The sequence below is a fragment of the Gossypium arboreum genome, chromosome 3, assembly GCF_025698485.1.
Source record: "Gossypium arboreum isolate Shixiya-1 chromosome 3, ASM2569848v2, whole genome shotgun sequence".
Classification (NCBI taxonomy): Eukaryota; Viridiplantae; Streptophyta; class Magnoliopsida; order Malvales; family Malvaceae; genus Gossypium; species Gossypium arboreum.
Genome location: NC_069072.1, coordinates 40,560,271 through 40,588,045, shown reverse-complemented (window position 1 = coordinate 40,588,045; position 27,775 = coordinate 40,560,271). Strand labels below are relative to the sequence as shown.

General features: G+C 35.0%; 1 non-coding gene across 1 annotated transcript; it reads right to left on the bottom strand.

The window, feature by feature from the left end:
• Nucleotides 1–16,604: 16,604 nt before the first annotated feature.
• LOC128290773 (small nucleolar RNA R71) lies at nt 16,605–16,711 on the bottom strand. The gene has a single exon (XR_008280560.1). It is a non-coding gene; the product is annotated as a small nucleolar RNA R71 (small nucleolar RNA).
• Nucleotides 16,712–27,775: the final 11,064 nt, after the last annotated feature.

Here is a 27,775-nt window from a genome sequence, read left to right as displayed (position 1 = left end):
AATTACTGAAATACCTTTAAAAGTGGAAAATTTACGCTTTATCCCTAGTAGATAAATTACAAAATACCCTAGGGTTAAATTGACCTAAATGCATGTTTGATTGTTGTTATTTATTGCATGCCATGTTGTTATTATCGATGCATGGGATTGGGATATTGACGGAGGAAGTCTTGAAAGTGGCTTGTCCACGTACTAGAGGCTTTGCCTCAATTTATGATAATCGAGCAGCAATCTTTTTAGCTGTGGAGTGTTAAATTTGGGTGGGTTGAGCTATCCCACATGGAGTGTATGGTTGGTACGGGTGGAGTGTAGTGGTTGGTGGGTTGAGTAGTCTCCCAAATGGGCTTGCATATGTTATTGATGTTGCATGTATTTTGAAATGGGCCTAGGGGCCATCTTGTTATCTGAATAAGGGCTAAGGCCCGTTTATTATAATCTGAAAAGGGCTCGGTCCATTACCATTATTACTGAATGGGCTTAGGCCCAATAGGCTTGAGTGACTTGGGCTTTGAATGGGTTTTCCTTACACCTGAGTTTCCCCAAACTCAACCCTTTTATTTTCATCCACGCAGAAATCCCCAACCATAGTGGGCTTGGGAGTCTGTGAGGGAATTGAGTGGCCACCGTTCGAAAGTTTGATTTTCTTACGGTGAACTGGACATCCTTTTATTTACGTTTGAAGTTTTGGGTTTTAAATGTAATAAGGCCGCTTAATTATTTTTAATGGTTTTAATATGTATTACTAAGATAGGTATTACTTATTTTAACTGTTGAAATTGGATAGCTTTAGGCGCGTTTTCAAAAACAACAGTTGATTTCAAAATAACACGACAACAAGCAAAGCTTCGCAATGAAAGTATTTTCCAAAATTAATCACTTTTCCTAAAATGACTTAATCGAATCAGTTTCTAGAAATATCCATGACGTTAAGGTGTGGCAATGGCGGTATGCATGTCTAGGATTGGATCCAAAGGAGCTTGGTACTTAGCGATCCGATGGACTCACCACCTCTTTTCCGGTTTCCTACCTGGTGCACAGCTTCCATTCACTTTAACCTATAATGAAATTATCTTTTAAAACACTAAGTAGGTTTTTCTGGATCAACAATATAAAATGTTTTGAACGCTTCGATGTGACATGCTGGATCTGGCCATAACCTTTGGGCCGGGTTTGGGGTGTTACACGAACCTCCAGTTAACTAGGTTAGGTTTTCTTTCATATAGCACCTTTAATTTTCATGGGCTTTAGTCCCATTCCTTTCGATGTTTTATCAATCTGATCTTGGTTCAAGCCTTTAATTAGCGAATTCACAATGTTATCTTTGGATTTTACAAAATCAATAAAGATAACTCTGTTTGAGATTAGTTGTCTAATGGCATTGACGCATATCTCAACTTACCATTATACATTACGTTAGCAAGACACCTCCACACTTTCAAGTGGTTGTAGGATGGTTTTCTACCTTTCCACAACTCATATGGTGTCTTGTCCCTTTTCTTGCGGGGCACCTTATTTAAAATGTAATTAGTTCATATAAAAGCTCCCCCTACATTTTCTGTGATAACCGAAAGCTTTCTAGCAAGGCATTCATCATTTCCTTTAGAGTTTGATTTTTTCGTTCGGCTACTCCATTTGATTGAGGAGAGTATGGTGGTGTTACTTCATGAATAATGTCATGTTGTGTACAGTATTCATCAAATGGTTCAACAAATTCACCACCACGGTCATTTCTCACCATCTTAATCTTTTTATTAAGTTAGTTTTCAACTTCCTGCTTATAGAGAATAAATTTATCTATAGCTTTATCTTTGCTCTTAAGCAAATCTACGTAGCAATATTTTGTGCTATCATCAATGAAGGTAATAAAATATTTATTCCCTCCTCTCGTTTAAACAAATTTTAAGCCACAAACATTGCTTTGTATTAGGTTAAGTGGTTTTGTGCTTCTTTCAACAGTTTGAAATCAAGACCTTGTTAATTTTGCCTTAACACATGTTTCACATTTATGATTATAATTAATGTGAAATGAAAGAATGTGCTCTAAGTTAATTAATGTTCGTAAAGTATCGTAATTAACATGTCCAAGCTTACCATGACATTAATCAAATGACTCAAGCATATAAACAGAGGAAGAAGCAACATTCTTATTCATTGTCTTTACTTTTATAAAGATTGCATGAAGTTTCCACATGTCATTTAATACATATCCCCTTCCCACAAATATTTCCCATTTAGATGAAATTAGCTTTTGGGATTCAAACATCATCCTAAAACTGTGTACACTTAGAAGTGTTCTAGAAACACGGTTCCTGCATATGTTAGGCACATAAGTTCATATCAAACACTTGGAAATTTCTTCCACAACATTGGTCTCGTTAGCTTTAACTTTCTTTGGAATCCTACATTTAGATGACTTGTGCCCCATATTGTTGCAATTGAAGCATTTCCCTTGAATTTTTTACTTCTTGGAAGTGCCACCTTTTGGTCCCAGTTTAGACCCATTCTGAGGTTGTTTTCCCTTCTTCAAGTCCTTAACTTCTACGATGTTTGCCCTAGCACTGTTGACATTTTCTAGTTTGTTGAGCATTTTTTCCGTACCTTTTTTGTCTTCTTCAATCTGAAGTCTAATAATTAAATCTTTCACTGACATTTCCTTCATTTTGTGCTTTAGGTAATTCTTGAAATCATTCCAAGCAGGTGGCGACTTCTTAATAATGGTTGTCACTTGAAAGGATTCACTTATTATCATCCCTTCAGTAAGAGTTTCATGAATGATCAGTTGAAGTTCCTGCACTTGGTTCACAACTAATTTAGAATCAATCATTATCATTACAAAATTTAAGAATTTAGCAACTAAAAACTTTTTAGCTCCAGCATCTTCAGTTTTGTATTTATGGTCCAATGATGTCTATAATTCCTCAGTTGTTTTCTTAACAGTATACACTTTGTATAGTTCATCCAACAATCTATTCAAGATGTAGTTTCGGCATAGAAAATTAGAATGTTTCCAAGTTTCAACAGGAGTGAAAGCGGTAACATCATTTACATCGCCCTCTTTAATAGTAGGAGGGTCATCTTTCAAAAATTTGGCCAAGTTCAATATGGTCAAATAAAATAGCATTTTTTGTTGCCAAGTCTTGAAATTCTATCCCAAGATTTTTACAGGTTTCACATTGTGGCTTACAGCAGCCACCACCGGCAATACTGAGTTTTGAATCGAAGATTGCGTTTGAACCAAAGCTTTAGAATGCAAATCAATTGAATTGGTGGGAGTTTCCATTTTCTGTTAAGATTTTAGAAAAGAAACCAGAATTAGAAAAATTATCAACTAATATAATAAAACCCAAAATAAAAGTTTACACAGTCTAATAAAAACACAATAAAATAATGCACTAGGTAGGTAACCCTGAAAGAGAGGTGGTGCACTTAGCATGCTTAAATACCAAGTCTTTCAGAGAACCAATCCTAGACATGCACTCTCATATAGTCTTTTTTAATTCACCATTGATAAATTTCTTTTTCTTTGATGTCACAATTTTAAAGCTACAATTTAACCTTTCACAGTTTAAAGCCACAATTAAGGCAACAATAAACAGAAAATTTAATTTCCAGTTTATATTACCTTTAGATTTTGTTAAATGGCACAATTAAAATTCTGAAACAAAATCAAAATCAATTATGTTAAACGATAGGATTAAATCCCTAAACAAAATTATTTAATTAAATCTTGTTTGGAAACAAAATCAAAATTGAATAAAATCTTTTAAATGGCGGGAATGAATCCCAAAATAGAATTATTCAATTAATTCGCATTTGGAAACAAAATCAAAATCAAATAAAATTTGTTAAACGGCGGGAATAAATCCTGAAACAGAATTATTCAATTAATTCTCGTTTGGAAATGAAATCAAAATCGAATAAACTCTGTTAAACGGCGGGAACAAATCCCAAAACAAAATTATTCAATTAATTCTCACTTGGAAACAAATCAAAATGGAATAAAATATGTTGAACGACAGGAATAAATCTTGAAACAGGTTTTGTTGAATTTTATTTTTTTTATTCTCAAACAAAATATGTTTTTTTCTCTTTTTGCCTTGTTGTCTCATTCGACTTGGATTAGATAACTGTAAAATAATGAGGAAATGCCTTAAGGTTGTTGGACAAAACACATTAGCGAATAGATATAAATATAAATAATTATATTAAATATAAGATCTGAACAAATAATATAAACAAATATTTATATTTATGTAAAAACACCAGATTTAAATTAAACAAGTTAAAGAAATATAAATATTTAAAATATCAAACCTGGAAGACTAATTAAATAAACAAGATTTTGAAAAACTATAAATCAAATAAAAGAATCGAGTTTTACTAGATGTTGAGGCCTTGTTTCACAGTTTGCTTAAGACAGATTCGACTGCTCCTATGGTACCATCTGTCTCTCAAGATAAAACAACAAGATGGTTACAGTAGTAGCACCTTTGCAATGATCAACAAACAAACCTCGCCTTCTTTGATCACGAAACATTTGAAAATTTGGAGAGAAAAAGAAAAGAATTTTTAAGAATGAAATAAATTCATTGTGTGTCTGTTAAGAATTCTGTAGTATTCTTTAAGCATTTATGGACATTTAATCTAGATGAATTTTTGAAATTTCCATGAATGAAGATAGAAATCTGCGTTAAAGGAGCCTTTAAATCAATTTGAATAAAATCAAATCAAATTGATTGGAATCAAATTAAATCAAGATACCTGTCCTTTTAAAAGAGATTCTATATAATATCTGCAGAGAAAAATAAATTACATATTGGGCTAAAATATCCCCAAACCCTTTTTGTGCCCGTCCAATCCGGACTTTTCGTGTCACCCACATTGTGCGGGTGCACTTCCAACCCTGGTGAGTTTTGATTTGCACCCCCTTGCGCGCGAGGTAGGGTTTCAAGCTTCATTATTCAATAACCCTGAAGTGGGTTCTCATATATATATATATATATATATATATATACATATCTTGCACTTGGTATTTAACCAATGTAAGATTTAAGTTTTTCTTTTCCTCAACAAATATTTACAAGTGCTTACTTTGAGCATCAATTTCTCATTTATCACTCATTCATTTACTTTGAACATATGATATACCATTGTAAAGGTCTCATGGAGTAGAATATAAAACCATAATTTTATGATTCAACTCTCCACCTTTACCAATCGAGAATATATCTTAAAGTTTCCAAAAAATTACATTTTTTCCAACAATCCCCCACATGAATGAAAATTGATAGTTTTTATGAAAAAAATTGACCTGATGTGGTGATAGAATCTATGATCGATAATTGTATAGGACAAGTAGGCATCAACCCCTGAACCATTCCTTGTGAAAGTATATTTATTTTACTAGCTAACCAGTAGACGTGATGTCCTTGAACTGTTCTGTCATTTGTGTAAAACGATGATATACCTCACACAACTACCTCTCTGGTAAGATTTTCAATCCTTATGGATATGTTTATATGGCCGTGAACAACTTCCTGGTTTTGCAAGAGTTTGAGAGAACTACGCACGAATAGCCTCCTTGAAGCGGCCCCACGTCATTCTCACAGATGTAACTTATGTTACTCGGCTTACCGAAATACATAATGGTCATTAAAAGCTTTGCTTAACCTATCTCACTTTAACTCACTATTTATAACATAGGAACGAACTTAGGATAAGAACCCCTACAGGAACCTGACAAGGTCTATTCAACTAGGTTGTCCTTTTGAACCTAGAAATTTGGATCTCCAGTTAACTAGGTTGGATTTTTCTTCATATAGAGCCTTTAATTTCCATGGGTTTTGGTCCTATTCCTTTTAATGTTTTATCAATGTAATCTCAGTTTAAGCCTATAGTTGGTGGATTTGCAATTCTTTCTTTTGATTTTAAAAAATCAATAGAGATAACTCCATTTGAGATCAGTTGTCTAAGGGCATTGTGTCGACAACGGATATGTCTCAACTTACCATTATACATTACGTTAGCAAGACACCCCCACACTTTCAAGTGGTTGTAGGATGGTTTTCTACCTTTCCAAAACTCATATGGTGTCTTGTCCCTTTTATTGCGGGGCACTTTATTTAAAAAGTAATTAGTTCATATAAAAGCTTCCTCTATATTTTCTGTGATGACCGAAAGCTTTCTAGCAAGGCGTTCATCATTTCCTTTAAAGTTCGATTTTTTTGTTCAGCTACTCCATTTGATTGAGGAAAGTATGGTGGTATTACTTCATGAATAATGTCATGTTGTGTACAGTATTCATCAAATGGTTCAACATATTCACCATCACAATCACTTCTCACCATCTTAATCTTTTTATCAAGTTGGTTTTCAACTTCTTGCTTATAGAGAATAAATTTATCTATAGCTTTTTCTTTGCTCTTAAGCAAATATACATAGCAATATTTTGTGCTATCATCAATAAAGGTAATGAAATATTTATTCCCTCCTCACGTTTGAACAAATTTTAAGTCACAAATATCGTTATGTATTAGGTGAAGTGATTCTGTATTTCTTTCAATAGTTTAAAATCAAGACCTTGTTCATTTTGCCTCAACAAATGTTTCACATTTATGATTATAATTAATGTGAAACGAATGAATGTGATCTAATTTAATTAATGTTCGTAAAGTATCGTAATTAACATACTGAGCCTACCATGCCATGAATTAAATGACTCAAGCATATAAACAGAGGAAAAAGTGACATTCTTATTCATTGTCTTTGTTTTTATAAAGATTGCATTAAGTTTCCTGATAGTACTAGAAAGAACATAGGTTTTCCCCTCTAGTTATTGGTTAAATTGTTTTCATTTAGTTATCCTTAGCATACATTTTAGCATTTTCAGTTTAGTAAATTGCATCTTATAACTCAGTGAATCCTAGCCTATTTTATCATGAATTTTGTTATCTTATTGCAACTATGTCGCTGCATTGGTTAATTCCAGGTTGTATCCAGAATTGTCACCGCACCTGACAGCTATCCAGATAAGAACCAAAATTGTGTAAGTTGTCCAATCTGGTATAACCAATCTGTACGAACAAGGACTGAATAATTTTAGGGAAAGGACACCTGTACTATAGAGAAGGACATAAAAGGTGGACATGAGAAGAAAAAGGAGCCTAGGTTTTTTTTCCATCATCATTTTCATCATCTGACCTTGGAGCTTGTGGCCATGTCAATTTAAACCTCTCACGGGTGAACCAACGTGAAAACTAGATGCAGACTAGCTCTTGACGAGGAGACCTAAATGCGCGACAAGAGGGAATAAAGAGATTCGGTAAAGTTTTCTAGGGATAGTATTCTTCATTAGATTCTTTCTTATTTCTTTCTAAATACTGGTGATTACTCTTTGATTTCTACTTGTATAGATGTACTTATGAATTTTTGGTGAAATGCAATCTTATTTAATCTTGCTTTTATTGTTTAATCTTGGGGTTTGAATGTTTTTTTTACACGGAAGTGTTATTGCAGTCACTAACATTGGAAAGTTGTAACATCTAGATTCTGGGCCTAGTCGGAACAGTGGTTTTAGGACCACAAATCTGACGTAGTAAAAAAATTTATTACACTTTTATGGTCTACAAATTTATGGAATGATTTCGTGAAAATTTTGTTGAAAAATTTTGACGTTTGGGGACTCAATTTAGCAAAAAGGACTAAATTGTAAAAAATGCAAAACTTGAGCTCTACATGCTAAAGGTTTCTAATTGCTATGAAATTTTAAATTAGACGTCCTTAGATGGTAATTAGACCATTTTCTAAGTTAGTAGACAAAAATAGACATAAGGTAAGAGAATTTTAGTGTTTTGAGAAAAGGGTATTTTGGTCATTTGGTAAATAAATGAATTAAAAAGTAAAAATCAAGCCAAAATCTTGTCCATCTTTCTCACCATAGCCAAAATCACAAGGGGAAGCCATAGCTAGGGTTTGGCCACTTTTAAGCACGATTGTAAGTCCGTTTTAGCACCGTTTTTAATGACTTTCATGTTTTTGATATCCTTGTAACTTGATCTATCTATTTCTACCACTAATTTAAGAAATAATCAAAGTCTAGAATCTTACCCATGATGGATATTTGTGTATTTTTATGTCTAATGGTAGAAAATGTATGCTTGGAGTATGATAAACAATTTTTGCTAGATGATTTTTGATGAAAATGTCAATAGGACCTATTTGTAAAAAGGTTATAAAATATGTGTAAAAGTAGGATTAAATTAAAAATGTAGGCTATTATAAGCATGAAAGAAGTTCAGCTAGGCTTGGGTTTTAAAGAAATTGAATAGATTTCAATTTACGAGCCTAAGGACTAAAATGTAAAAATGTCAAAGTTTAAGGGAAAAATATAATTTTGCCATCAAGTGATTTTTAGACTGAATTGAGTAATGTGAATAATAAATAAGTTAAATTTGCTATTATAGATCAAGAAACGAGGTTTGGACCTAGATCAGGGGAAAAACAAAGTGTTTGGCGATTAGGTCCATTTCTCCTATTTTTGTATAGAGGTAAGTTCGTATGTAAATAATGCATCGTTTTAATTATGTTTTAAATGCTTTATTATTATATGAATTGTGATTAACCCTTGGACGTATTTGACAAAGTTTTGAAAAGCGCAAAATCCCAGTTGAACCTTAGGAATAGATAGGATACGAATGTCATGACATTAGGGTTACTGAGACTTTGTGTAAGACCATATCGGGGATATGGCATCAATATGAGACTTCGTGTAAGACCATATCTGGGATATGGAATTGGTACGATATCATGTGTACGGGACTCCCGAGTATCCTTTAGTATTCCAAGTGGTTTAATGGGTAACTTAAAGAGTATGTTAAAGATGAATTGTGTGTAAATCCAATTCGAGATGACTCAGGTATGTACGTAAAATTCATACTTAATGGGCTCATTAGGTGAGAAACCTTCGGTAAGGTTAAGATTGAGTAAGTTATGATTATAAGATCTTAATAATAATTTTGTCAATTAACATCATGTTAATTGTACGCTCAATGTTTAGATTTGATGCTTATTATTTGCATAGGAACTTATTAAGCTTTATAGCTTACTCCCTTTTTCTTTTCCCCTGTCTTTTAGTGTCACCAAGCTAGCTCTGGGATCAGGGACTGCCGAAGATCCACTCATACTATCAACTTATTATTTTGGGTATCAATGAATTCAACATTTTGAGTTATGGTAGTATAGGGACTTGGTCATTTTGTTTTGTGTCATGATTAATTTGGCCAAATGTGTTGACTTATGTTAGTTGAAAATTTATTTTGTAAATGGCCATTGAAATTGGGTAATATTGGTTTAAGTATATATGCATACGATGATTTTTTCATGGATGTGGAAATTTGCATGGTTTAAGTTGATAGGTATGTGATGTTTGTATGTGATAAATGGTAGCATGTTAATGATGTGTGGATTTCTTGATTGTAGCTAAATTGGTTGAATGTAATTGCTTAGATTGGTTCTATGTTTTGTTCTGTAGGTTAGTGCATTAAAGGGTGACAAATTGGCTTGGTAAATAGCCTTATTTTTGTCCACATGGGTAGACACATGGCCGTGTGTGACACACGGCTTGTCCCATGAGTGTGTGTTCTGGTTGTGTGTCCCCTGCACCCTAATTTTTGCAAAATAGAATGCTCAAAATTGATCACACGGGTGTGTGTCTCAACTGTGTGGATGACATGACCTTAGACACGGGCGTGTGTCCTACGCATATGAAGTCTGCACCTATTTTATGAAAAATCAAAATTATTAAATCGACCACACGGGCGTGTGACTGGGCCGTGTGTCTCCAATCTATTCTTGGGTGACAAACAGAAAGTTACATAGGTTAGGGACACGGGCTTCTGTGACTACACGGGTGTGTCCCAAGGCACACGAGCGTGTGGCCCTTAAAACATGAAAAATTTTCTAAGTGTTGTGAAATTTTCTAAAGTTCTTGGTTTAGTCTCGAACCACTTCCAATACATGTTTTGGACCTTGTAGGCTATTTTTAGGGGTGATATGAATGTATATGAAAATTTTTAAATTTGGACAAAAATTTACGTATCGGTTTTGTATGATTGCTTGTGTATGAGTCCAGTAATGCCTCGTACCCAATTCTGCATCGAATACGGGTAAGGGATCTTACATTTAGTGGTATCAGAACTATGGTTTAGTCGATTCTCAGACTAACATAGCGTGTGTAAGAGTCTAGCTATACATGCCATAAATGAAATGTGATAGTGTGATAACTCCTGAAAATTTTAAATTGTGTTTTCGTATAGTAAATGGATCCAAATTGAGCTAAGGCTGATGTCATTGAAAGTAATACGTTGGCTCCTACTCAAGGGACAGCGTCGTCTGATAGTAGACCTCCAACGATTGGTCAGGAAGAAGGGGCTAGGGAAGCCTTTCTCCACATGATGAATGAGTGGTATACGGAGTTTGTTCGAACAAATATGAATGGCCAACCTACTCCATCCCCACCTATTCCTCAATCGGTTCCCGTAGCTCCACAAGGTATGGAATTTGTATGAATGAACAAGCTCTCGGTTGATAAGATCGAAAAATAGAGAGTTGAAGATTTCAGAGCTAATGTGGATGATGATCCCGAGAGAGGCGAGTTTTGGCTCGAAAACTCCATCAGGGTATTTGATGAGCTGCCTTGCACACCAGGTGAGTGCTTAAAATGTGTCATCTCACTTTTAAGAGATTCTACATAATACTAGTGGAATACACTAGTATCGGTGGTACCGAGAGAAAGGATTACATGGGAATTCTTTCAAAAGGAGTTCCGACAGAAATATATTAGTCAACAGTTCATAGATTAGAAACGTAAGGAATTTCTTGAGCTGAAACAAGGTCAAATGTCAGTGACAGAGTATTAGTTGATAGAGTTTGCAAGAATTATACCTTGATGATTCGAGGTCACTGTTTTCTGGCTGATTAAATGTTGTTGCCATTTGATGAATTCGATGTCATTTTCGATAGGGATTGGTTGACACTACATGATACCGTAGTGAACTGTAAAAGAAATATTATTGATCTAAAATGTGAAATTGGTGAAACTCTTCGGATTGATTCAGATGAGTCAGGTAAGTAACCTGTTGTGATTTCTTCAATGTCTGCCCAAAAATATATAAGGAAAGGCTGTGAAGCTTATGTTGCTTATGTGTTGAATACAAAAGTGTCTGAACTGAAAATTGAATCAGTGTCGATAGTTTGTGAATATCCGGATGTGTTCTCGGAAGAGTTACCAGGGTTACCACCAGTTAGAAAAGTTGAATTTGGTATTGATTTAGTACCAGGGATCTCACCGATATCTATTTCTCTGTACAGAATGGCTCCGACAGAATTGAAAAAATTGAAAGCTCAGTTGTAAGAGTTGACAGATAAGGGTTTTGTGAGACCAATTTTGATAGATAAGGGTTTTGTGAGACCAATTTTTTCTCCCTAGGGTGCTCCAGTGTTATTTGTAAAGAAGAAAGACAGATTTATAAGACTTTTTATCTATTATCGACAGCTCAACAAGGTGACTATGAAGAGCAAGTATCCACTGCCGAGAATTGATGACATGTTTGATCAGTTGAAAGGGGCAACAGTGTTCTCAAAAATTGATTTGAGATCTTGCTACATCAGTTGAGAGTTAAAGAGTCGGAAATGCCGAAAATCGCATTCAGAACGAGGTATGGGCACTATGAATTCCTTGTTATGCCTTTTGGATTAACAAATGCACTTACTATTTTTATGGACTTCATGAATAGAATTTTCCGACCGTATTTGGACAAATTTGTGGTTGTGTTTATTGATGACATTCTGATTTATTCTCGAGACGAGTCGAACCATGTCAAGCACTTGAGAACTATGTTACAGGCTTTAAGAGATAAGAAATTGTTTGTTAAATTCAATAAAAGTGAGTTTTGGCTTCGAGAAGTCATATTTTTGGGACATATCGCTTCAGGTGATGGTATTCGGGTTGATCAAAGTAAAATTTAGGCAATTGTTGATTGGAAACCACCAAGGAATGTATCTGAAGTTAGAAGCTTTTTGGGCTTAGCCGATTATTACCAACATTTTGTCAAATGATTTTCGATGATTGCTACTCTTATGACCAAGCTATTGCAAAAAGATGTTAAGTTTGAATGGTCTGAAAAATGTAAACAAAGTTTCGAGAAGTTGAAAGCATCATTGACTAAGGTGCAATTTTAGTGCAACCTGAATCGAGAAAAGAGTTTGTGATTTATAGCAATGTGCCACTGAATGGATTAGGATGTGTGTTGATGTAAGAGGGAAAAGTGATAGCTTATGCCTCAAGACAGCTGGAACCACACGAGAAGAATTATCCTACGCGTGATTAGAATTAGCCGCCATTGTGTTCACTTTAAAAATTTGGAGACATTATTTGTATGGTGAGAAATGTCATGTATTTTTTGATTATGAGAGTTTAAAATGCTTGATGACTCAGAAAGATTTAAACTTGTGGCAACAGAGATGGCTCGAGTTACTGAAGGATTACGAGCTAGTAATTGATTACCACCCGGGTAAGGCAAATGTAGTCGCAGATACGTTGAGTAGAAAGACTTTGTTTGCCTTGAGAGCAATGAATACTCGGTTGAATTTGTCCGATAATGGTTTGATCCTAGCTGAGTTGAGAGCTAGATCGTTATTTCTTCAACAAATTTGTGAAGCACAGAAATGTGACAATGATTTGCAAGCCAAAAGAGTTTATTGTGAATCGGGTAGTGATTCAGATTTTCATATCGGACCCGATGATTATTTGATGTTTCGAGGTAGAATTTGTGTACCGAAAAATGATGAGCTTATTCAGAATATTCTTCATGAAGCACATAATAGTTGTTTATCCGTGCATCCAGGTAGTATGAAAATGTATAATGATTTGAAGAAATTGTATTGGTGGTCAGGTATGAAACTAGATATTTTAGAGTTTGTTTCAAGATGTTTGATTTGTCAACAAGTGAAAGCTGAACACCAAGTGCTTTCGGGTTTACTTCAGCCAATGATGGTACCCGAGTGGAAATGGGATAGGATTACGATGGATTTCATGACGGGTTTGCCTGTGACTCAAAAAAAAAGATGCCGTCTGGGTTATTGTTGATAGATTGATGAAATCGGCTTATTTTTTACCAGTATGTACTAACTATTCATTTGATAAACTAGCTGAACTGTACATTGTTGAGATTGTGAAATTGCATGGGGTGCCTATTTCTATCATTTCGAATAGAGATCCGAGGTTTACTTCACAGTTTTGGAAGAAGTTATAAAAGGCTTTGGGTACAAAGTTAGGCTTTGGGTACAAAGTTGAAATTTAGTACTGAATTTCATCCTCAAGCCGATGGTCAGTCTAAAAGAATGATTTCGGTACTTGAAGATATGTTCTGATGTTGTGTTCTAAAATTCGAAGGTAGTTGGGAGAAATATCTACCATTGGTTGAATTTACTTATAACAACAGTTTTTATTAAAGTATAAAAATGGCACCTTATGAGGCATTGTATGGCCACAAGTGTCGAACACCCTTGTATTGGACCGAGCTTAGTGAGAAACAGATTCACCGGGTTGACTTGGTTAGAGAAATTGAAGAAAAAGTAAAGGTAATCCGTGGTTACTTGAAAGCAGCTTCAGATCGACAGAATTCGTACGCGGATTTGAAAAGAAAAGAGATTGAGTTCCAGGTTGGTGATAAAGTATTTTTGAAAGTATCTCCGTGGAAGAAAATTCTCATATTTGGTCACAAAGGCATGTTAAGTCCACGTTTCATTGGGCCGTATGAAGTCGTTGAAAGAGTAGGGCCAGTAGCATACTGGTTAGCTTTACCGATAGAGTTTGTAACACTCCTAACCCATATCAGTCGCCAGAATAGGGTTACAAGGCATTACCTATGAAAGCACAACATATAATATACATTTCTCATACATGATACAATTTCACATAAATATCAATCTAACATAATCACATTGTCCCTTATAAGGCTCTACGAGACCTTAAAACTTGCTTGGAAGAGGTTCGGGACTAAACCGGTAACATTTGAAAAATTTGGGAAACTTATAAAATTTTCGACCATTAAACACAAAAATTTACATACTTTTCATACCTTTTTTAACTTAAATTCATGCAAATTCAGTTAAATTCTTGTCGAAAAATAATTAATTTTTATAAAATAATTAAAGTGCACTTAAAATATGAACATGTTAAATTTTAGTTAATTTTATAATTATTTTTGATGAATTTTGATTCTTTTCGACAAATTTACACAAATGGCAAAAAATGGCTCGGCAGACACTGCTAGAAGTACAAAATCGAAAAGCAATTTGAAGTATCAAGGCAAACTAAATTTCAGCCTAAGGCGGTCCAAAATTATATGTATTTATTCATAATATAATTAATTTATATTTATATCCAATTTAATTTTGGTTAATAAATTATGATTAATTAATTAGGAAAAAAATGGTCCGATTGAACTGAATCGAGTGAACCGAACTGGCCAAGAAGAGGACAGCCCAGAACTGTCCAAGTGCTAACCCAACTCAGCTCATTAGCTGATTATTTAAGCTGCAAAGAAGCCCTTGAAGATTGTTCAAATTGCAAATCAGCCTCTCCACAATTGATGGCTTTGAAGATTTGCCCTAAGCCATATTTAGCAAAGTTGAAGCCATCAACTTTGCCACATACATGGTCGGCCAAGGGGTGGCTCTTTGGCTGCTATTTTTAGCAAATTTTAGCTGCCACATTCAGCTATAAAAAACTCCCTTGGCTGATCATTCAAGGCATCCCTCATTCATTCACATCTTTTCTCCCCTCTCTCACTTTCTCCTCTCATTTTCCCATTCCAAGCCCTTGCTCTCTTGCCGTTTTCTCTTGGAAAAGGGGTATTCATTAGCCATTTTGGAGCAACATTGAAGCGTTCATAGAAGCCTTGATCGACGAGGACAACAGAGAACGAAGACGGAGCAAACTAGTCAAGCCACAGAGCAAACAATGAATATTTATGTTGTTGGAATGGTTAATTTAATCAGTTTAGCTTGAATTTAATTCGTGTTGGTTTGATTGCATTTTCATCTGCTTAAATTATTAAAATTGTGTTTATGCTGTTATAGGCTTCAGTAAAATGCTTGATTAAGTAAAATCATGCCCAAGTTATTCTTGCATTACAATTGTGAGGTAGCTAATGAATTAATTATTTAAACAGATTGAAATTGTAATTAATTGACACAATACTTAATCAGTGAATGCTTATTCTTCTAAGGTAGCTGAAGGTTAAATTAGTAATGTATCTGGCGATACACTTGCCTTGCATAACTTGCAAGATTTTTTTGATTAAACTGTTTCAAGGTAAGAATACCTTGTTACCTCACATAGTCTTTTATATACTCATTAGATTTAATTAATCGTTTAAATTCACATAGGAATATGCAAGAGAATAGTTCAATTGAATGAGTATGTATGTTCAATAACACGTTTGCTTATTAAAATCAGTTTAATAATTTACATTAACATAGGGATATGTTAAGAGATGAATGGATTTGTGTAGGTGAATATGTTCATAAGTTAGCAAATTACCGAGTTGCCGTGAATTTATTCGTAATAGCATAAGCATGAGTTTAATAATTATAAGTTAAAGAAATGTAATTAATTCAACACAATTATGTCATCTTGATTAAATCATATTTCAAAATCATGCATTAGAACTTTTATTTTTATTTAGTTTAAAATCTTACTTTTCTTAATAACCCTTTTCACAACAAATTTTTTTTCACTAAAGTGTTTAAATTAGCATTCATAAATAATTCTTTACACAGTACTTGTGGGTACGATAACTTGGCATTTGCTTGTCACTTTATTACTTGTTGCGATTGTGTACACTTGCACATTTCCGTCGTTCCAAGTTTTTGGTGCCGTTGTCGGGGACTGTTTTAAAAAGTCATTATTTGTGAATTTGTTAGTTTTGCATTTTGGTTTAATTTTTTGTTTAAATTCTAACTTAATTAATTTCTTTGTGATTATTTCAGGTTTTTATGAGTATTGACCGAATTATTGACCTACTCCCTGTAGACCATGAGATTGAACGAACGTTTCGACAGCGAAGAAGACAAGCAAGTCGAGAAAGACTGAAAAGATGAACTTCAAAAATCTGATCCAAGGGAATGGAGGAAACCCTGCTCAAAATCCTATCCTTATTGCTGACGATAGGGATAGAGCTTTAAGGTAGTATGTCGTGCCAATGTTTAATAATTTTAATTCAAGTATTAGGAGACCTAAAATTGAGGCACAACAATTCAAGCTGAAGCCAATCATGTTCCAGATGCTTCAGACAGTGGGCCAATTCAATGGAATGCCTACCGAAGATCCTCACCTACACTTAAGACTATTTATGGAGGTGAGCGATTCTTTTAAGTTAGCCGAAGTACCTGGAGATGTATTACAATTGAAGTTGTTCCCATATTCACTAAGGGACAGAGCTCGAGCCTGGTTGAACTCATTGCCACCGAATTCAATTTTTACATGGCAAGAGTTAGCAGAAAGATTCCTTATGAAGCATTTCTCGCCTAGCAAGAATGCTAAGTTGAGGAACAGGATCATTACTTTCTAACAAATGGATGATGAGTCCTTGTATTAGGCATGGCAAAGGTACAAAGAATTATTAGGAAAGTGCCCTCATCACGGAATCCCATATTGCATCCAACTTGAGACATTTTATAATGGTCTTAATGCTCATGTGACGATGGTATGGACGCTTCTGCTAACGGTGCTCTCCTTTCTAAGTCTTATAATGAGGCTTATGAAACCATTGAGAGGATTGCCAGCAACAATTACCAATGGCCAACCAATCGAGCAGCGTCAGGAAGACGAGTTGCAGGAATACATGAAGTAGATGCTCTTACTTCACTTGCATCTCAAGTATCATCAAATATCCTCAATGTTAAAAACTCTTACTACTAATGGGTCTAACAGTTTTGCAGCACAGCCACCAGCCCAATTTGAAAATATAGCCTGTGTCTATTGTGGGGAAGAACATTTGTTTGAAGAATGTCCATCAAACCTAGAATCCATGTATTACATAGGTAACCAGAACCAAAATCGAGGAAGGCAAGGACTATAATCTAATTTCTATAACCCCTCATGGCAAAACCACCCGAATTTTTCCTAGAGTAACTTAAAATTTTACTTTTCTTAACAACCAGTAATACTTACGCCCAACCTAGATGGACCTAGCCACCTAGTTTTCCCCAAGAAGTTCAGAAACTGACCCAAGCTGAACCATCCAATGGCTTAGAAAAATTGTTTAAGGCATAAATGGTCAAGAATGATGCCTTAATCCAAAGCCAAGCAGCTACATTGAAAAACCTGAAAAACCAAATGGGCCAGCTTGCAACTGAACTCAAAAACCGACCACAAGGTGCTTTACCTTGTGATACAGAGAATCCAAGGAATCCAGGGAAGGAGCATTGTGAAGCATTGACATTGTGGAGTGGAAAGAAAGTAGAGCCCAACACCATCGAAGCGAAAATGAGCAAGTTGACACTCAAGATTCAGAGGAAGTTCAACCGAGTGTTGACATTCCAGTTTAACAAGAACCAGAATCTGTAAAACCTGACAAGGTAATTTTAGAACCAGCTAATTCTGATAAACTAACAAATCTGTTAGATGCAAAATTGCCACATGAGACAAATTAACCAATTCCAGTAAAGAAACCACCACCATCCTACCCTCAAAGACTTCAAAAGCAGAAGCAAGAGATTCAATTTAAGAAGTCCCTAGACATACTCAAGCAACTTCATATAACATCCCGTTGGTTGAAGCACTTGAGCAAATGTCGAACTACGTCAAATTCATGAAGGATATCCTATCCAAAAAATGAAGACTTAGAGAATTTGAGACGGTAACTCTGAAGAAGGAATGCAGTGCATATCTTCAAGACAAATTACCCCCAAAGTTGAAGGATCATTGATGTTTTACCATACCTTGCAACATTGGAGCAATATATTGTGGTAAGGCATTATGTGACTTAGGTGCGAGTATTAACTTGATACCTTTGTCAATATTTAGGAAGTTGGGGATAGGTGAAGTTAGACCAACTACGGTTACACTTCAATTAGTGGATGGATCCTTAGCACATCCGGAAGGAAAAATTGAGAATGTATTGGTACATGTAGATAAATTTATCTTCCCTGCTGATTTTGTTATTCTGGACTTTGAAGCAGATGAAGAAGTGTCAATTATCTTAAGAAGACCGTTCTTAGCAATCAGAAGGACCCTTATTGATGTGCAGAATGGTAAGCTTACTATGCATGTTCAGGATGATCAGGTAACATTTATGTAATATCCTGATTTTGGGCCTAGTCGGAATAGTGGTTTCGTGACCACAAAATCTGAGATAGAAATAGTTATTTTATGATTATTTTAAGGTCTATGATATGATTTCATGATTGTGTGAAAATTTCGTGAAGAAATTTTATGCATAAAGTGCTTAAATTGAAATTAGGGACTAAATCGAATAATTTGCAAAACTTGTATTCTAGAAGTTTCTAATATGAAATTGTTTTAAAATATTAATTAGGAGATCTTAAATAGCAATTTTACCAATTTCTAAGTCTATGGACAAAAATTGGACATGGATGGAATTTTTGGAAAGTTTAGTAGTAAGGGCATTTTGGTTATTTAGGGTAAAATGAATTAAAATACAAAATTAAAAGCCAATTTTGCTCATCTTCAACCCCATGGCCGAATATAGCAAGGAGAAACCATGGCTAGGGTTTTCAAGCTTCCAAGCTCGATTGTAAGTCCGTTCTAGCCTCGTTTTAATGATTTTTACGTTTTTGGAGTCCGTAGCTCGATTTAGCTTATGCTAGCAATAATTTAACCTAGGGTTTATATTTGGAAAAATACCCATAGGTGAAATTTGTGTATTTTGGTGTTTTATGATAGAATATGAGGTTTTAAATTATGTTAGACAACTTGTGCTACTCGGTTTTAAGTGAAAACGAGCAAAAGGGCTTAATCGGTAAAAATACCTAATAGTCATAAGTACATGTTAGAGTGAGAATTTGATGTTGCCATAGAAGGGAAAAATGATCAGCATGTCATAAAACATAAGAAAATAGGTTGAAGTTTAATTTACGAGCTTTGGGGCAAAAGTGTAAATATGCAAAAGTTTAGGGGCAAAATTGTAATTTTTCCAAAATATGATTTTGGGTCAATTTGAATAATGTGAGTCCTAATTAGACTATATTTTAAATGATAGAGCAAGGAAAACTGAAATTCAGGCTAAAATGGGGAAAATACCAAGTTGTGGACGAAATGGTAAAAGTAGCCATTTTCGCATACGAGGTAAGTTCATGTGTAAATGTAGTAGGCTAAAATGGGGAAAATACCAAGTTGTGGACGAAATGGTAAAAGTAGCCATTTTCGCATACGAGGTAAGTTCATGTGTAAATGTAGTAACATAATTGTCATTTTAAGCAATTTAATGTTGTTTGTATGATATGATGCTGATTATTATCATGAAATATTATGCTTTGTAGTTATTGTTGAATAATATGTAATTATGTGAATTACTTGATGAGTATGAACTATCACCGAAGTATCGGTTCCGATATTCCATGGAAGACGGCATATGTGAGATCGAGGGAAAAAAAGCCCGTTTGAACCTTAGGAATAGATTAGGATACAAGTGACATGTCACTAGGATGGTTGAGCATTCGAACTCGTTGAGTTGAGTCCGAGTTCACTTATGGATGCAAATGTCTGAACTCGTTGAGTTGAGTCCGAGTTCGAGAGATGTAACTAGGCATTCGAGCTCGTTGAGTTGAGTCCGAGTTCACTTATGGATGCGGACGCCCGAGCTCGTTGAGTTGAGTCCGAGTTCACTTATGGGCGGGTTACATGGTAGCTTGGCTACATATGTGGCATTTATGTGCAAACTTTCCATGTATCCGAATTATATTCGATGTGTTCAACGGGTAAAGTTCTCTTGAAATGGAGGAATACTCAAGATGAAAGGGACGTAATGGTAAGTGTTGTGAAATGGGTACTTTGAGCGGTATGTACTTAACCCTCGGGTTGAAAAATCGATATAACAACAATATGGTAAGATGATAAATGAAAATATGATATGAATGTCTTGGTGATGATTATGCAAATGATGTTTTATGTTTGCTTATATGGTTATGTTACTTGCTATTTGCATGTGAACTTATTAAGCTTTTATGCTTACTCCTCCTTTTCATTCCTTGTAGTTTTAACAAGCCATTTCGAAATCGGGAGCGGTCGGAGGCTCGCTCACACTATCCGTATACCATCTTGGCATAATGGCTTGTATATTTTGAGTATGGCATGTATAGCATTATAATCATTTTGTATATATGGTCTTATGATATGGTTATTGAGTGGTATGGAAATGCTTGGTAATGATTAGCCATTGGAATGGCTAATCATGATCATATTGGTGTTATGTATGTCAAATTGCTAGCTAATCCATGGAAACCATGAAATAGGTAAAATTTACCATAAAATAGATTCAGACAGCAGTAGTGACGTGAATTTGAAAAATCACTAAAAATAGTAGAAATGGAATTAAATAATGAATAAGTTATGGAATCGAATCTTGATGAGTCTATTTTCATATGGAAGAAGCAAAACAGGTATATGAGCTATATTTTATGAGATGTTTAAATTTTTGTGAAACAGGGCCAGAGCGATTTCTGGATCCCCTATTCTGACTTTTGAAATTCACCATAAATTTTACAAAGATAATTAGAAGTCATGATTTATATGTACAGATTCCTTATTGAGTCTAGTTTTATTATAGACAAACCGCATAGTTATTGAAGCTCTGTACAAGGAGATATCTGATTCGTAATACACAGAGGTCAGAGTAGTTGAATCCTAACACAGGGGAGACTTTAACTAATAAACTGTACTAATTGGCCTGACCAAAATTCTATAAAAAAATTAGTAGATAGATATATGAGTCTAGTTTCAGTAAAAATTTACAGAATTGGATTTGAGTTCCGTACTCGAGATATGATTTTAAAGCTCTTGTGATGCGATTAGCCGACTTGTGCGGAAATTTTAAAATGAATTGTATGAGCTGTTTAAGTAATGAATTAAGTTCGTTAACACCTCGTGTTCGACTCCAGAAATGGTCTCGGGTACGGGGCATTAAAATTTAACGTTTTTAAGTCTATGCGATTTCCTGACACAATTGATGACTATTCTGCAGTATCCAATTTAGAGAATTTAATAGTGGTGAAGGAGCTCAACTATGTTAAGGATCCGTTGGAATAAATTTTGACATCAGATCCTCTGAATGATGAAGAGGAGGATGAATACTTAGCATTGTTAGAAGCTAATTGAAAGGGATTTAATGTGCAATCCCGTTTAGAATCTTTGGAATTGGAGAGAAGGGATTATGCACAACCAAAAGCGTCAATCAAGGAGCCACCTAAATTAGAACTAAAGGTATTTCCCTCACATCTAGAATATGTTTATTTAGGTAATACTTCTACTCTGCTTGTGATTGTCTCATCAGAATTAACTAGTGAGCAAGAAGAGAGACTCATACTGGTGTTGAAACAATTCAAGAAGGCTATCAGATGGACCATAGCTGATATTCGCAAAATTAGTCCATCTGTATGCACGCACAAGATTATCCTGGAAGATGGCGGAAAAGGAGCGATTGAAGGACAACGAAGACTGAACCCCATCATGAAGGATGTAGTCAAGAAAGAAATTATCAAGTGGTTAGATATGGGTATAATCTACCCTATCTCAGATAGTTCATGGGTAAGTCTGATCTAATGCGTGCCAAAGAAAGGAGGTACCACGGTCATTGAAAATGAGAATAATGAGTTGATACCAACTAGAACGGTTATGGGATGGAGAATTTGTATCGATTACCGGAAGTTGAACAAGGTGACTAGGAAAGATCACTTTCCTTTGCTATTTTTGGACCAAATGCTGGATAGACTCACAGGGCAAGACTTTTACTATTTTCTCGATGGATACTCAAGGTATAATCAAATTATAGTAGCACTGGAAGATCAACACAAGATAACATTCACCTGCCCGTACGGTACATTTTCATTTAGACGCATGCCATTTGGTTTATGTAATGCACTTGCTACATTTTAAAGATGTATGGTGTCTATTTTTACTGACATGGTTGAGAAGTATTTGGAAGTTTTTATGGATGATTTTTCAATATTTGGAGATACTTATGATGATTGCTTAGCCAATCTAGCGAAGGTAATAAGTCGATGCGAAGAAACAAACCTGGTACTCAACTAGGAAAAGTACCATTTCATGGTACGAGAAGGGATTGTTCTAGGGCATCGAATAACAAGACATGGAATAGAGGTTGATAAAGCAAAGGTAGATGTTATTGAGAAACTCCCACCTCCAATATCTGTTCTGTAAAGGGTGTTAGGAGCTTTTTGGGCCATGCTGGTTTTTATCGAAGATTCATCAAGGACTTCTCCAAAATTGCTAGACCTTTATGCAAATTATTAGAGAAGAACACGATGTTCAAATTTGATGAAGAGTGCTTAAAAGCTTTCAAAGATTTAAAGAGTCGATTAGTTACGGCATCTATAATCGTCACACCAAACTGGGCTTTGCCATTTGAATTGATGTGTGATGCAAGTGACTTCACAATAGGAGCTGCCATGGGTCAGCGAAGGAACAAAGTTTTTCATCCAATCTACTACGCAAGTTGAACTCTGACAAGAGCTCAACTGAATTATACAGTAACAGAGAAAAAGTTACTTACTATTGTGTTTTCTTTTGACAAGTTTCAATCTTATCTTGTAGGTACCAAGGTGACTGTCTATACATACCACTCTGAAATTAAGTATTTACTTGCCAAGAAAAATGCTAAGCCGAGACTGATCCGGTGCGTACTTCTACTTCAAGAGTTCGATATAAAAATTCAAGATTGAAAGGGAGTGGAAAACCAAGTAGTAGACCAATTGTCTAGATTGGAGCCGCAAGAAGGAAACTCTCATCTTATACCAATTCTAGAGACATTTCCAGATGAACACATACTGAAGGTAAATCATGTCCATAATGCCCCTTGGTTTGCTGATAATGCTAACTTTTTAGCTTGTGGTTTGATGCTTGTTGATAAGATTATCATCAAAGGAAAAAGTTTCTTCACGATGTGAAGTACTATTTTTGGAAAGAGCCATATTTTTTTAAAAAGTGCACAGATCAAATAATCAGCAGATGTATGGTAGAAAAAGAAGTACAAAAGATTCTATACCATTGTCACTCGGCTCCGAGTGGGGGACACTTCGGAGGTACTCGTACTGCGGCCAAAGTATTGTAAGCCGGATTCTTTTGGCCAACACTATTCAAGGATGCATATGCTTATGTAAAGAGTTGTGATTGATGTCAAAAGGTTGGAAATGTCACCAACAGAAATGAGATGCCTGGAACAAATATCATTGAGGTAGAATTGTTTGATGTATGGAGTATTGAATTTCTTGGTCCTTTCCCTCCGTCCTTTAGTCACAAGTATATATTGGTAGCAGTAGACTATGTGTCTAAGTGGGTCGAGGTTGAAGCTTATCCGACAAATGATGCTAAGGTTGTGATGAAGTTTTTGCAGAAACACGTATTCACAAGGTTTGGAACCCCAAGAGCTATTATTAGCGATGAAGGGTCTTATTTTGTGAACAAGTGGTTGAAATGGTTATTAGTTAAACATGGAGTGAAACATAAGTTCGCTACAGCTTACCATCCATAGACAAATGGACAAGCTAAACTGGCAAACAAGGAGATCAAAGGCATACTTGAGAAGGTAGTTTGCCCAAACCGACAAGATTGATCCAAAAGATTGGATGATGCTTTATGGGCTTACAGAACAACATTAAAGACACCTTTAGGGATGTCACCGTACAGGTTGGTCTTTGGGAAAGCCTGTCATCTGCCTTTGGAGTTAGAGCACAAAGCTTACTTGGCCCTCCGACAACTCAACTTGGATCTTAAGCTTTCTAGAGAGAAACGGATGCTCCAACTCAATAAGCTAGAGGAATTCTGAATGTTCTCGTACGAAAATGCCAAATTACTCAAGGAGAGACTTAAGAAATAGCATGACAAGCACATTCGAGTTTGAGAATTTGAATCAGGTCAGAAAGTTTTGTTATTTAATTCCAGATTAAGTTTCTTTCTAGGTAAACTAAAATCACGTTGGTCCGGTCCATTTACGATTCATCGCGCTCCATACGGAGTTGTTGAACTCCAAGGTAAGGGAGGTAATTTTCAAGTTAATGCTCAACATCTGAAACATTACTGGGGAGATAAGATTGAATGGAATCAAATTTCATTCATTTTATCAAATGTTTAAATTTTCTTTTTTTTCTTTTTAATAAATGATTTAGGGTATATTTTCAGGATTAGTATGTTTAAATAAATTCTGTCTAGAAGATTGGAACTTAAGCGGAACTGCTTGTGACCCCTCCAATCTTTCCTGAGAATTGATTTTAACATAATTTTTTGAGAAATTATTCCCTAAATGGCAAAATAAATTTTTAGTTTTTCAAATAAAAGGGTCAATTTTGATCCAAGTTTTAAATTGCAACTCAATTTCAAATTTTCATTAAGTCTAGGGACTTAATTGAAGTATTTTTAAAATTTAGTTGCTCTTTTTGTAAATAATAAAAATTAGATGCCTCTTTTGTAAATATTTTCAAAAGGCTTCTAGAATAAATATTTTTAGTTTAATAAAAAAGATGATAATTATTAATATATAATTATATCCATTATAATATATATTAATTATTATCAACTTTATATAGAGTTAGGATTAGTTTTAATTTAATCATCTTTTATTTGATCAGTTTTCATCATTAATAAATTAATAGCAATTAATAATTTAATATGCGTATATTTAATTATTAATTGTTTTTAACTTTGAGTAGAATTAGAATTAGAATATTTTAATTATTAAATTACTCTTAGAATTCTACTCTACTTCCTACTCATTCCATTATAAATTCCACCCATCTATTCTTATTTTCATTTATTCACCATTCATTCCAAAAACACCCAAACCCTTAAGTGCCAAAACCTCCTAGCTGAACACCTAGAAGTAGCATTCCTCAGCTAATCGACCAGCACACGTCCAGCAGCCCCATCTCTATTGCACGCCGCACACCCGAGCGCCCAGCAGCCCTCGCACATAGGCGCGCCAGTGGCCTCCCGGTGCCACTACACTTGCTGCTCCAGCCCAGTTGCCTAGGTCGTGTCTTGCACCAGCACCTCGTGCCTACGTGCTCACACCAAGCCTGCTCGACAAGGCTCCGCACGTTGCTGCTTACTCCCAGCCAAGCTTGCGCGCTACTCTCACACGCACCAAACCCGCACGCCCTAGCTGCCTTGCACATCCGAACGAGACACACCTTCACCCATACTTAGCCAAATCCTCCAACCTACCTTAAATCAATCTTTTTTGCTTTCTAATTATTTTTTAGGAGTTCTTAAAAAAAGGTGGTAAGATCGAATTTTCTCTTAAATTTTAATTTTATTTCTAATAATTAATTTTTCAATTTATTGAATCATTAATAATTATTATTAATTAATTTTTTAAGAAAATAATTTTTCCTATCTTTTGTTCAGGTTAATCATGCCTCGCAAGAGAACTCGTGCCTGCGCCCAAATTGATGAAACACAAAACAAGTTCCACTGTGAAGAAACCAAAGCAAGATACGAGAGTATCTTCAAAAATCAATAGATGCATCTAGAGAAAGCCTTTACATTGAAAGAGAGCAACTACAAAGACTTTACGGCACGTATTCATCAAGTTGCTGAAGCCCTCAATTGGAAATTGTTTTATGAGAAGAGACCTAGTGTGGAGGAGGAGTGCACAAGTTCTATGCGAATTTAACCTCAAGCGAGTTGACGGAAGTTCCAGTTTGCTGAATCAAGGTACCAATAACTTCAAACGCTATTAATGAGTTCTCTGAATTGCCTGATTTTGAAAACGACGAATATTCTTCCTTGATGAGTAATATGGAGCCTGAAAATTTGCAAGAAATTCTGAAGTAACTTACAATTCCATGTTCTAATTGGACTGTATCAAAGCAAGGAATCCACACTTGTTGACACCACTCAGAAAGTTATGGTTCTACTTCATTCATTTCAGCCTTATGCCTAGTTCACATAGAACTACGATTTCATTAGAGCGAATGGTCCTATTATACTCGATTTTAACTAGAAAGACCATTAATATGGGAAAAATCATCCTGAGAGAAATACAAAATTGTGCCGTTAGATGTTCTGGCCCAGCCTATTTTCCCTTTATGATAACAATTATGTGCTTGAAAGTTAAAATTCTTGCAAATGTAAAGAAGATAGGGTATATCCAGGGTACAATCACAGATTGTGACCTCTACCGAATAGCTAGAGATTTTGTTCTACAGCAGCGAACTGAAGAAAATGAGGATCCTGAAGAAGAAGAAGATCCCACAGAGACCAAGCCAATGCAATCGGTTGAAGTACCTAATAATATGGAACCAATGGAACTAGAAGTTGAACCTGATGATGAAACTTCAATGTTCAGAGCTCAATCGCCTAGCCCAGATCTTCGAGATGAGCTATCAAAGTTGATGGACATAATGCAGCATATGCAATGGCAGCAACAAGTTTACTGGAGATACTCAAAAATAAGGGATGACTCGATGAGAAGTGCTCTTAAGAAAATTTACAATGACCCATTTATTTTTTTGCCTAAATTTCCAGATTTTATATTTGAACCATGGAGTCCATTATCGAAGAAGGAGCGAAGCGATTCATGCAAAGGCAATAATGATGGAGTAAAAGATGAGTCAAATTTAGAAGGGTCTGCAAATAAATAAATGAGGGGATCTTGACTTTATTTTATTTTTATTCTTAGGTCATCTTAGGACTAAGTTTAATTAGGAATTTTTATTTTTCGCGTAATAAAGCAAGAGATGGAAATCATGGATAATGAACAAGTGTCAAAGTATAAAGTGTGGCAATAGGTATATACATATTTAGGATTGGATCTAAAGAGAGCTTGGTACTTAAGTAGTCAATTTGACTCACCTCTTCTTTTCTAGAATCCTACCTGGTGTATAGTATCTATTCACTTTAAACAATGAGGATATTGTTCATCTTAAGTAGGGGGGACCAAAAAATTGAATTTGAATTATTTCCACTAAGAATAAAATTTTCTTTTAATTATGGTTAGGATATATTTTGTTCAATAATTGGAAATTTTGTTAAGTATGCTCAACTTCAGTATAAATAAAGTTCTATTATTTCAATAAATTATTATGTTAGCTTAATAATGATATGAATGTATTTTTAATAAAGCATGCAAATCATACCATAAATTTTTAGTTCCTTACAAAAGTTAGCCATGTATGAAAGTTTAAGTCTTTAGAATTGACTTAGTAGTTTCTTGAGGCGAAATCCTAAGAAGCATGGAACATTGAAAATGATTTAGGTAACTTTTGTTTGGATAGTTTGAGCCTTTCAAGCCAACCATGATGAAATTTTTATCCTTTGAAACCCAACTTTGAGACTATATGGCCTAATTTTGTTTGAACCCTTGCAAATTTAGCCATCACTTCTCTCTTATTATCTTAAAATTGTCCCAAACATTAGACTCAGTACTATGCAAAGTATTATTTAAAAATAAGTTTGGGGGAGTTGAAAAGAAATATCAAATACTCTAAAATGGTAGTACCTTCAGTAAAATGCTCG